This window comes from Camelus bactrianus, chromosome 10 (assembly GCF_048773025.1).
Source record: "Camelus bactrianus isolate YW-2024 breed Bactrian camel chromosome 10, ASM4877302v1, whole genome shotgun sequence".
In the NCBI taxonomy this organism is placed as follows: domain Eukaryota; kingdom Metazoa; phylum Chordata; class Mammalia; order Artiodactyla; family Camelidae; genus Camelus; species Camelus bactrianus.
Genome location: NC_133548.1, coordinates 47,768,941 through 47,781,703, shown reverse-complemented (window position 1 = coordinate 47,781,703; position 12,763 = coordinate 47,768,941).

Sequence of the window (12,763 nt, the reverse complement as noted above, 5' to 3'; positions counted from 1 at the left end):
ACCTGAGAAGGATTTGCTGGGAAGTGAAGTGCAGAAAGAGGCCTAGAGGTTTTCCTTCTCATTCCCCAGGGATGTCTTGAGCTGGTCTGGGTACAGACAGGGATAAGACACTTGGTCCTGCTCACCCTGGCCCACTTCTGGAAGCTAGAGAAGTCAAGAAATTGAGAACTACATGTGACTGGTATGGTTACTCCATCAGCTCAGGATACAAATTACAGTCACATACCACCCCACTCTCCCCTCCCATGAATTGCTCGAGCTCCCACAAGATCTTATCAATAGGAAGTCCAATCTGCCCCTTGGGAGGCCTTCTCTCCCACCGTGGAGGACTGCTCACAGTCCTCAGGGACTAGCTCATTTCCCAAGGTCACGCTGAGCACCAGCCTTGCTCCACCCCCTGCTCAGAGCCCCAGCAACTGGGAGCACATGACTCCAAAGTCCCAGCTCTCATTCACACTCCTGAGCTCAAGCAATTTCCTCCAGGAGGAGAGTCCAAAGCCACAGAGTTGATCCTGGTCACCAGTGCCAAGCCCCTTTCCCACACTACTGAGTTCTCCTTGGGGACTTAGGGGTCCTTCTCCACTGACTGGGGTTGTTTATGGGGAATGGCTATCTTGAGAGATAGTCTGAATAATTTGGAACCTCACAGGGAAGAGGCTGGGCCTCCTTCCACTTGCACCCTGGAAGCTCCTTTGTCCCCTGCAAATGTGTTACCTTCTCCTTAGCTCTGCATTCCCTGGGATTCTTGGGAGAGGCAGCCTTTGTTAAGGCACAAAGGGTTCTGTTTTGTTCTGCCAGGGTCTATTTACATCTGATAACCTCAAGTGACTGCCAAAACAGAGAAGGCCTCCTTCAAGGTGGCTGGCTAAGTCCTCCCCCAAGGACAAAGAACGAAAAGCTTCCTGCTGCTGTTACACTTGGCCTCCTCCACTCAGTACTCTAGAAGGGAAGTGGCCGTGAGTCAGGGACATTTTACACTGTACTACCAGGTTCCTCAGAAAGACTTCAGGGTGGGGCAGGACAGGGAAGGGGAGACCAAGAGAAAGTGCTCTCACACACGAGCAACCCCACCACCACATACACACACCTCCCCAGCCCCTCTCGTCTCCAGTTAGCCACTGCCAGCTCCTCACCCAGACTTCATGTAGCCTTTGGGTAACTTCCTCTGATGAAAGGACTCTGCAGCTAAAATATGTTTTTAAAAAACCTAGGACAACCACAGTGAGATGTCACTTTACACTCAACAGTATGACTAATGTTATAAAATAATAAAAAGGGAAACAACAAGTGTCTCTAGCCTGTGTTCTTAAGAGAAACTGGAACCCTCATGCATTGCTGGTGGGAATGTAAAGTGGTGCAGCTGATGTGAAAAATGATTTGTTGGTTCCTAAGAAAGTTGAACACAGAATTACCATATGATCCAGCAATTTCACCTCTACGTATATACCCAAAAGAATAGAAGACTCAATTCAGATTCTTGAGTCAGGGATTCAGATGCTTGTACACCTATGTTCAGAGCAGCATTATTCACAATAACCAATCAGTGGAAACAACCCAAATATCCATCAATAGATGAATGAATAAGCAAAATATGGGATATCCATATAATGGAATACTAGTCAGCCTCAAAAAGCAGTGAAGTTCTGATGCATGCTACAACATGGGTGAAATCTGAAAATATGCTAATTTAAACAAGCCAGACAAAAAAAGTCAAATGTTGAATGAGGTGTCTAGCATAGGCAAATTCATAGAGACAGAATGTAGAATAAGAGGGTACCAGGGGCTAGGGGGAGGGAGGATGGGGAATTACTGCTATTGTTAAATGGGTACAGAGTTGCTGTTTGGGATGATGGAAAAGTTCTGGAAATAGATAGTGGTGATGGTCACACAACATTGTGAATATGCTTAATGCCACCTGAAAATGGTTAAAATGGTCAATTTTATGTTGTATGTATTTTACCACAAAACAAAATATATCCAGGCCACCCTTCTTTGCCTAGAGCCAAAATTTGGTAGCCCCATCTCAGCTCAAAGGACTTCCCTGCCCAAAGGTGTGATTTCTGAAGGGGCCAAGGCAAACTGTGCCCTCAGTTCCATCAGCTTTACTTGGGCAGAGACATTCTTTCTCACTTCAGGACTGTGAGATTAGATGGGATGAGAGATATGGGAGCACCTGGTCAGCACCCTGCACATAGGAGCGATTTCTTCTGCTTCATCTTGCCTCTACTGTCCTGACTGAAGAGCCTTTAGGGTTTAGAGTCCACTTCTTCATTGTACAGGTGGAGAAACTTCATTATACAGGTGAGGCCCAAAGAGAGGTCATGACCTGCCCAAAGCCACATGCTTTACTAACTCATTGCCCAGTGCTCTCTTCCCTGAGCTAGGGTGCTGAGAATAGATCACCTTGGGGCTGGCAGTGTTTCTCTGGAAGGTAATAATCTGTGCCTTCTAGGTTCTGAAGCCTCTCCCACTGGGCCAGTGTGGGGACCAAGTCACTGAAGACTAAGATGGACCCACACCCAGGTGGAGAGCCAGCCACTGCCACTTAGGTGTGGTGTGGATGCCCCACCTACCCCCAAGCATTTCCCTACCCATCCTCCCTCCCCCATTCCACCCTCTACTTCCAACTGACAGTGTTCCTACTCACTTCTCAAGCCTATGTCCCCAGGAGACCCTTTTAGGTACAGGATGACAAGACAGGACAAATTGATGTGTCAGGCAGTTGAGTGCCCAGATGAGTTTATTCTGTCGGCAAACTGTCATGTGTGGGCAAAGACTACTCGAAGTACTAGGGAACACTGATTTGGAGGGCAGACATGCCTGGGGCCTGGGGCCGAAGTTCAGGGGGGCCTATAGGACAGACACTTCCTCCTACTTCAGCTGCTCTTTCCAGGCCTAAAATTCTGTGGCCAAGGGACAGAGCTTCAAATCTTTCCCCAGCAAAGGGAGAAAGGTTTACTAGAACCCCATTCCTAGCCCCAGAGGGCAAACAGCAAGGCCCTGACCTTGCCTGGGGTGGGAGAATCTGGGAGGGCTTCCTGACAGAAGGTATCCCTAATTTGAAATCTAGGCAATCTTCAGGAGTTGAGCAGGCCCAAGGGGTAGGCGTTCAAAGAAGACAGTCTAGCCATAAGGAGGTAGCTCTGGCACTGCCTGGGGTCCCCTGGGTCCTGAGGCCCCACTGTGAGCTGGGATGGGGGGAGGGTTTAAGGAGAGAATGGCTCTAGGTCCCTGGAGGGATGGGGGAATAGGGGATGGCCTACTCAGAAGCCTTAGAGGGGAATCCTACACAGGCGAAGGCAAGGCTCCCTGGCCTTGCAGGAACCCAAGATGTGGAATCCCACCACCCTGAGAGGACCTTCCAGGATGGGTCTTAGGTGACAGTCTGGCTGGTTGTAAGAGCTCTCTTTGGCCTGATGGCTTTCTTCCTGAAGCTCTCCAACCCCTCTTATGTCTCCTTTATCTCTGCCTGACTACTCCACTGCCAACTCCTGGAGGCTCAACCTCTCTGTTGATGTCTCCGCCTACCTGCCCAGTGCAGCACTGGCCTCAGAGATGGGGTTGGGATGGCATGTACTGGATCAGGAGTCAGGGATGGGTGGGGATGAAAGCGTAGCTCATCACAATTTGGAATCCTGTCGTGTGAGCCAGAAGGGGCCGTGGGGATTGTCTAACCCAAGCTAATTATTTTACAAATGAAGACACCTAGACTCAGACCTAGACTCAGGTAATAGCCAAGGCTATTCAGTGAGCTGGGAGCAAAGACAAATTTAGAACTCAGGTCTTCTGATCCCAACTGAGGGGCTTCTTTCTCTGCCCCGGATCCTGCAGGAAGGAAGCACACACTTTAGAGCAGTGAGTCTCAAACTTCCAAGTCAGCTTGAGACACTGCACTAAAGTTCAATGTGGTCACTTTAGAAGGATCTTTAGAACCAGTTTGCCGATAAACCTAGACATGGGCACTGACACTTAGAGCTGCCTATTTTATAAGATGCTCTGCATTTTAGCCAAGCCAGATTATTCTAATATCAATTTGTTCATGTTATCATTAAAGTGAAGGTACAACATTAAAAAATTGAGGTAGAGAATTTGCAGACACTCATAACTAAGGCTAGAAACTCAGTCTGAGAAATGGGCTGGAAGGACAGATAGTCCTAGGGAGAGGGGCAAACAGGTCTACGCTGCAGAGTCCATTGTGATGGGGCACAGTGCGGGGCTGGACTCCTGCCCTCTGATCACCCCAGGCCTCAGCCCCTCCTTGTGACAGGTGGGCCTGGGAGTGTCCTTCCCATGGTTTTGATTACATGGGAATCTGCAGGTTCCAGACAGAGATGAGTCCTTCCTTAGGCCTTGCTGAGGGATTCTGGGCTGGACAAGCCCTTTTCTGGGCTTTGCTCTTCATCTGTAACACAATGAAGTGGAGGGACTGGTGGGGATGGGGTGGGGGAAGGGGGCAGGAGCACCTTTTTGTTAGAGCTGCCACTGCAAATGAGGCAGTTTTTCTGGTAGCTGATAGGACCAAAGCTAAAAGGATTATCTTACCCTTTACTCTAATTCTGAGACATCAGCTTTCAGAAATAATTCAAAAGGAAGAGGCATGGCTCTAGAAAAGACTGATAACCATCCTTTGGTTATAATCCAGAGCTTGCCCCCCTAGCTAGCAGCTTATATTTTTGTCTACAGATCAAAGGCCCTTGTGGCAGCCCTGTCAACCAAGCTCCCTCAAAGTGACATCAGGTGTTATCACTGTCTGTACCCCCACTGCCCCCAACCCGGTCCCTCCACCCCAATGGACCTGAGTTGCTCCAAGGTTGCCTCCTTTCTGTTTTATATCCCTAGGGCCAGCAGCTCACCTGAATCAGAGAAAGCACCCAAAGAGATAGCTGAAGGAATCAATGGAGACCAAGTGCTGCGGGCGCACATCTTCCTGCTAAGGCCCTGCAACAGCTCTGCACTTCATGATCCAGGAGGAAGCGGATCGGCAGCAAGTCAGGGAAACCAGAGCTTGAGCACGATAGGCCTGAGCACTGGTCTCTGGGGAAAGGGAAGGCCAGCTGACCTTGGTGCAGTAAGAGCCAGGACTGGGGCCACCTCTTTTGGTTCTTCCTTTGCTGGGCTCCCAGCTGCTTTGGCTGAGGAACGCCCAGGATTCCGGGCATGTCTGCCTGTAGCCTTCTAAAAATACCCTGGCTGCCCAACACCTCCCAGATGTCTGAGCGCTGAGTCTGTGATTTCCCTGCTGGTAATGGGACAGCCTTGATATGGGCATCCAGGGGTGGCTCAAGCCACTTCCTCTGCCTCTCACCACCCAGCCCACCAAAAGCTTGGCCCAGCCCCACCTCCTAACACTTGCAAGGTAAGCAGGGATAGAGGCTTGACTGTCTGAACTGAGAGACCTTAGAAATTGTTGACTCCAGTCCCTTCTTGGAATAGATGGGAGAACCGAGGTCCAAGGACTTTCTCTGGGTGCTTGGGATCCTAAGATCCTCCCAACCCACTCCCCAGCAATCTGTTCATGCCTGCTGCTGCCCCAGTTTCCACTGCTGCCTGGAGTCCAGGTCTTTGAGCCGGATTTGAATTCCCCACTCCAGCTGAAGCTCCTGACAGCAGTGATGGAGAGGATTTCTGTGATCCCCATGGTGCCTAGAAGAGTGTCCAAGCCAGAGTGCACGTCAGTAAACATAGGTTGGCTTAAATGATGTAGTGGCAGCCAGGGCTGTGCACAGAGCCCTGGGCTGGGGGAGCAGAGCCTCTGGGTTCTAGTCCAGGACCATCCCCTGTGATACTGTATGTCCTCATCAGTTGCTCTGGATGAGCCTCAGTTTAATGGAGGCTGGATGAGACTGTGTCCAAGGACCGAGCCAGCTCTGCTGACCCAAAGCCATGAACTGATGGCCTGTTGGGTATTCCTGTCCTCTCTTCTGCTCCACTGTGTGTTGGGGGAGATTGGTTCCACCCAGCTCCAGGCTCTCATCTCCTCCCTCTGTACCTCTGATCCTTTCCACCTCTGGTCCCAGGCCCCTAGGCCCAGCTTTTCCAGTGATGCCATCATCTGACTCTGCTGCTGGGTGCCCAGGAGTGAACATGCCCCCCCCCTGCAACTTACTAATCATGTGAACTTGGGTAAGGCATTGACCTTTTCTAGACCTCATTTTTATCACCTCTACAATGGAGATTATAAGACCTACCTTAGAGGAATGTTAGGAGGATCAAAGGAGATGCCACATCTCAGATTTGAGGGCATAAATCTCCTCCTGCAGAAAGTCTTCCCTGACTTCCCAGAATGGCTCAGATGCCGTTACTGGCTCTCCAGTTCTGTCCTTCCCTCCCTCACACCATGTCCACACCACGCAGTCATTGTCTTTCCATGCCTCCATCCCCCAGCAGGCTGGGAGCTCCTCAAAGCCAGAAGTCCTCAGGGCCCAATACAGAGTCTTCACAGATGAAGAGCAGGGAAAGTTTGTTGACCAACAAAATGAGTGAATAAAGCCTGGAGGAAAGGCAAAGTGTTACGCAAAAGTCAGGGAGTCTGATTTAGGAAGGGCCTGCCTAAAGGTGGGCTCTGGTGATAGGGATATAGAAAGCTCCTTAGAGCCCTTCCTTCACTTCTCTGTTTGGTGAATTCTTCCTTGAAGATCCCTGGGAAGCCTGGGCACATGACGTACTCCACTGTAGGATTTTTGATGTGTCTGTCTCTCCCCTCATGGTGGTGGTGGTGTGTTCCCTGTAGACAAGACCCATTGGATCTCACATACCAAGCACTGGATCTGGTGTGAGTCCAAGAAAGGTTGTAGAGAGAAAAAAATAGATGGAAGCAATGATTTCTGAATTAAACATGGGGTTGAATTGCCTCCTATTTATTGCCCCTCCCAGCCTTGGGGATGATGTTATCAAGCTGTTGTCTTCCAGAGACACCCTCCCAGAACATGTGGGTTAAGTGTGAGCTGGTGAGTACTGATAAAGAATATATTCCCAAGCCCCGTCTTTGTGCCTGGACTTCCCTCTCTGCTGAGGGAAGGCCACAGAACAAGGCTCTAAGCCTAAAAGGCCCTTGGATATCCCAAATATGTCCCTCAAGCCCTTGATCTCAGCCTGTTTATTCATATTTTACACATTAGTTTTATGCCCTTGGCATCTGGTTGTAAATAGTTTAAAGGTTAATTGGCAGCCATGTTGTGGGGTGTGAAGTTGCTATTGCAGGCAGGCAGGCAGGCAGGCACTTACCAAGGCAGCAGAGAAAAGCAGCACCTGATGAGAGAGCAGAACAGAAATAGAAAAACAAAACAGTGTTACACAGGCAAAAGTACTTAAGAGCAACACAGATTGGGACCATTTAGTTCAGGTCAGACCTCCCTAACATAAATGCCCCTGGGTACATCACTGCTTCTGGTCTGGGAAAATCCCTTTTTGGACCTCAGTCTCCCCATATGTAAAATAAACAGGTTCCAACAAGGGCTCTGAGGGTTTATGATTTTGCAGGAGTTCCCTTATGTGAAGCCTTTCACTCCACAACTATACAAGTCAAATGAGGTCAAGACTCCAATCACCCCGGGTTTTGGGTAATCAGGCTTTCCTGCCACAAACCCCCAAGGTGGAGACTGTCTTTAGGGGAGTCCACCACCAAAGCACTCTGGGCTGGGTTCCCAAGAAGAAACAAAACTCCCCAGGAGCTGGCTCAGAGCCTGTAGCCCATGGTCGGCTGGCTGCCTACGGAAGGGGTGAAAAGGAAGCCTGGCTCTGAGTGAAACGGAAGTGCCTGAGGTCTGACAGTTGCTTTCAGTGCTCTGCAGCCAAGAGGGAAGTAAAACTGTCTGGGCATCTGGCAGCTTCCACCCTGAAAGCCCATGGGACAGCAACAGGTGATGCCTGGCATAGGCCTGCTCTCTGGTCCAGGGCCCTGGCCCATGCTGGGTAGGTGGAGGTGGAGGGGGCAGTCCCTGGAGAATAGGGAGAAACTCACAGCCTAGTGGGAGATAGTTAGAGAATCATAAGTTAATCATGGTTATCAATGTACATAAGAATGCTGAAAAACTGTCAACAGGGAGAGCTCCAGAGGTTAAGTTACTTGTCCAAGGTCACATAGCTAAAAGTGGTCCAGCTGGGCCAGAGACTTGAAAGGAAGGGGAATTCAGAAAAAGACAATGAAATAGGAGTCTAGTCAGCTTGTGCTTAGTGCTGTCATCAAGATCTGAGCAAGGCTATGGAGACTCAGAGACAGGAAGATTAATTCTGACCTAAGGGAAGGAGGAAGGTTTTCCAGAAGCAGGGGCTTTGAGCTGGGGTTTGAAGGATGAATATGTATTTATCAGGCAGAGGAGAGGGGGAAAGGCTGAAGGCAGAGGGAACAGTGGATTCAGAAGTGTGAAGCTGCGAAAAGAACCTGATGAGTTCTGGAAAAGTGCATATATGTGTTGTGTTTGGAACAAAGGGCACCTAAAATGGTGAGACTGAGAGATGAGGTCGGGTAGCCAGCAGGAGTCATGTGGTGCAGGGTGCAGAATGTCACATTAAGAAGCTTGGGCTTCATTTGTAGGGCAGGGGAGACAGAGAACGGTCTTGAGCAGAGGAGTGCGTGGTCAAAATAGCGTATTAGAGGGCTTGCTCTAGCTGCTTAGGAGGGCAGAAGGCAGGAGAGAACCAGCGAGGGGAGAGACAGGAAGGATGGCAAGGAGGCAGTGACAGAGGATTCAGGGTAGCTAGGTCAGTGTCAGGCTCAACCCCTGTTGAGAAATTGAAACTTTTAGGAGTCTACAGAAATGTGGAGGAAATGAGAATTGAAACCTGGGCCCTGCTATGGCTGTGGTCTGGGCAGGTGCGGTTAGCACGGGAAGTGAAAGGGTTGGGGTGACTGACAGCTCAATCCTGGGGGAGGTGGGAGTGCTTGTGAGGGAATGCAGGAGGCCTGTCCTCAGGCGAGAGCCCTGTTCCAGGATAGGGCAGCCTTAGGCACCGTGATCTGAGGGAGGCCAGGGAGCACCTGCCACTGACTGTGTGGCCCATCAAATCCCTCAGGAATCCCACTTCCTTCTGCCAAGCTTTTGTTCAGCTCTCTCCTGGGATAAGCTTTTCCTCCTTCTCTTCCTTACATTGTCAGCACCCTGTGGTTCCCAACCAGGCCGCCCGGCCCTCCAGGGAGCCTGCCCTGAGTAGAGCAGGTCCCTGGCTTCCCACAGCCTTTTGCCCACTCCGCCTGAGTGCTGACCTGACCATGCTCTGCCTTGAGGCATATATTGTTCTTTGGTCTTGGTTCACCATGCCACATAGTCACTGTTACTCTACTGCAGGGGCCCCTGTCTCATCTGACTCTGCCCACAAGAGTGCCTTTAGGAGTGACAGTAAGTCAGAATCAGACTCTGGGGCCCTTAAAGGAGACACATTGCACATGTCTGCCCTAGAGCAGGTGCGTGGGAGGGCTGTTCATCGGCCAGGCTGATTGGGTCTTTGTTCTGGGGAAAGTCTCAACCTGACTGAGAAAAGGCAGATCCAGGTGGAGGTAAAAAAAAAAATTTGGCGGGGGGAGGGAGGTAATTAGGTTTATTTATTTATTTATTTATAAAGAGATACTGGAGATGTAATTCCTCCCTTCCTCCCATTCTTTCTTTCTTTCTTTGAGAAAGGTTTATTGCAGGGCTAAGCAAGAAGAACAGGCAGATCATGCTTGAAAAGCCTAAACTCCTTTTTTTTTTAATTGAAGTATAGTTGACATACAATATTTATGTTACAAGTATACAATATAGTGATTCACAATTTTAAAAGGTTATATTCCATTTATAGTTATTATAAAATATTGGCTATATTCCCTGTGTTGTATAGTGTATCCTTATAGCTTATTTTACACATAATAGTTTGTATTTCTTAATTTCCTACCCCTTTATTATCCTTCCCCTTCCCTCTCCCCACTGGTAACCACTGATTTGTTCTCTATATCTGTGTCTCTTTCTTTTTTGTATATTCACTAGTTTGTTATATTTTTAAAATTCCACATATAAGTGATATCATACAGTATTTGTTTTTCCTCTGTCTGACTTATTTCACTTAGCATAATACCGGAGGGTCCTGTATTAGTCAGGAGGCCAGCAGGAAGCAATTCCCCTCTAATGGTTCAAATGAAGAGACTTAATGAAGGTACTGCTGTACTGAGGTGTAGGTGGGTTAAGGGAACAAATAAAAGATGGCGAGGCACCCACCCAGAGACTAGGGCTGAAGGAGGGGCAGGAATCACATCACTGGAGCCCAGAGAGAGGTAGGGCTGCCTGGCAGGGATAGGATCAAGGAAGGAGTGGGATCAAGGAGGGAGTGGAGAAGGCAACAAAGCAGGGAGAGAGCAGAGGGAGAAATAGCCCAACCCCTCTCTTCTTTCATCCTCCTGAGGAAGCCAGCTGGCCAAGGGGCCTGGTGATACAGCCCACAGGGACCAGCCTCCTAGAGCACAGTGCAGGGCTGAGGGTCCAGGTCAGGTGCAAGTGGAGAATAACTATCATCAGATAGGCCTGAAAAATTGTCACCCAGAAGGAATATCTGGATGTTGCATGAGCCTTGACCCAGTCATTTCTCTGTGGTCAGTGCTGGGTTGGAAAAGGTTTTTCTGACTGCCCCAGAGAAAAGATCAAGCTTCACCTTTACATTCATATTACCACCACCCAGAAAGCACTGTCTGGTGACCTGGAGAATGACAGAGCCGCCAGGGTCTCAAGGGTAACCATCCCAACATACACAGTGCCTGAAGCACAGGGAAAGTGAGAGCTGGGCCGGAGTCACAGGACCAATGGGAGACAGGCAGTATCCAGATTATTCAGTTAAGACCACAGAGCTAGAAAGCAGCAGAGCCAAAATTCAAACCAGTTAGTCTGTCTTAGAACTTGACGTAAGCTCTTAACCTAGAACCCAATGTGAGTGGCCAATGTGCAGGGAGGAAAGGCACTGGAGTTACCGTGACCCAGCCAATGTGCCTTGTCTTTCAGAGCCACCCAGCCTCTCCTTTGTGACCCATGGACTTATAAGCCTCCACCTGGGCAGAGTAGCAGTGAGTCAGTAGCTCAGTACAGTGTGTGAGGACAGAAGGCTGAACATGAACAGACGATAGGCCTATGGAGGCCCTCAGGCACACCCTCCCTTAGGGTGCTGTACTGGGCCTTCCATTCTGTAAGCTGGCTGTCCACTGCTGGTAAACCTCTGGGTCTTCAGACCTTCAAGTCCATCCATCTAGGATGCCTTGTCCTAGCTGCTGGGGGTACAGTGACAAACAAGATCTCCTTCCAGAGATCTATGGGGATGGGAAACGTGGATAAGATGGGTGAGACAGGCAATTATTGCAGAGTGTGATGAACTCCATAAAGGGGCATCACTTTTTAAAGTTTAGACCAAACATCCAAGTGAGATACCAAGGCCACAGTTCACTGTTGTAGGCTCATTTCCCAGTATTAATTAGGCTGCCCAAACACAGCTCAGGCCCATCCAGCCAGAGGTTTTTGCTCTCTCTCTCTTGCTGCTCCTCTCCTGGGAGTGTGTACCTTCCATGCATCAAGGCCCACTTACAGTGCAGCCTTCCAGGTCCCCTCTTTTAGACTGAGGCAGCCTTCCCCACCTGGGACTACCATAGCACTTTGATTCTGTGTTTTGGAATTTCTTACTCAGGCTTAAATAATAGTGAAGCAATTCTAGATCTTGCCTCATCTATAGTGAGAGCGCCTGTTAATTCAATTCTCCATTCTCCCCTCCCTGAATACTACAGGTGCAGTAACCATTTGCTCAGTCAAACTTTGGCAGCCCAGTTCCCAAGAGGGGAGCTATGACTGAATGGTTAACCTCTGGATACTGGAGTAAGGCCATCTGAGTTCAAATCTTGCTTCCAGTTGTGTGATCATGGGGAAGTTACTCAACCTCTTTGAGCCTCAGTCTCCCCTTAAAGTCAGGATAATTGGTATTGTGAGAATCAATGGGTTAACACAGTCAAAGCCCTCAGAGCTGTGCCTGGTACTCCATAAGCATGTACCAAATGTTAGCTATTATTATTACAGCTGTCATTAGGAGCCAGCGTGTGTGACTGTAAACAGCTTCTCACACCCAAGCAAAGCTTGTGCAGATACACACACCAGCTCAATGTACAGCCACATTTGGAGATGGGGCAGGGTAGGGAACTGAAACTGCATTTTATAGATGAGCAGAGGCTCAGAGAAGGCAGTGGCATTCATTTACTGAACAAATATTTATGGACAATTTCCATGTGTCAGGCACTGCCTCTCTTCCTACACAAAGATTACTAAATCCTCAGAGGAGGGGATGAATAAGAACCCCTAGGAGATTCTCAGCTCAGGCAAGTCTGGAAAAATGCTTTGATTCTAGGATACTAGGGAAAGCATCTTGCTATATTCCAAGTTTGGAACTGGGTTTTATGGGAAATGCCATCTTCTGGTGGCAGATTCGCGTAGCAGTTAATAGTACAGACCCTGGAGCCTGATTAATTGGGTACAAATCTCAGTCTGCTTATCGGCTGTGTGACCTGAAGATAAAATGGAGCTAATAATATTACCTACTTCAAAGTCATTGTGAGAATTAAATTAATTGTTTATGTGAAGCGCGGACACATTGTAGCTATTAGAAAGTGTAAGCTATTGTTATTACTGTGCCCAGTGTAGACAAGCAACAGAGAGAAGGTGGGGGTGGTGGATTTGATGCTTTTTACCCCAGGATTGGCTCTGCCTACAGCGTTGGCGGTGTCTGTCTCTTTGGGGAGACTCACCACCTGCTCCCTTCCACTGGAGGA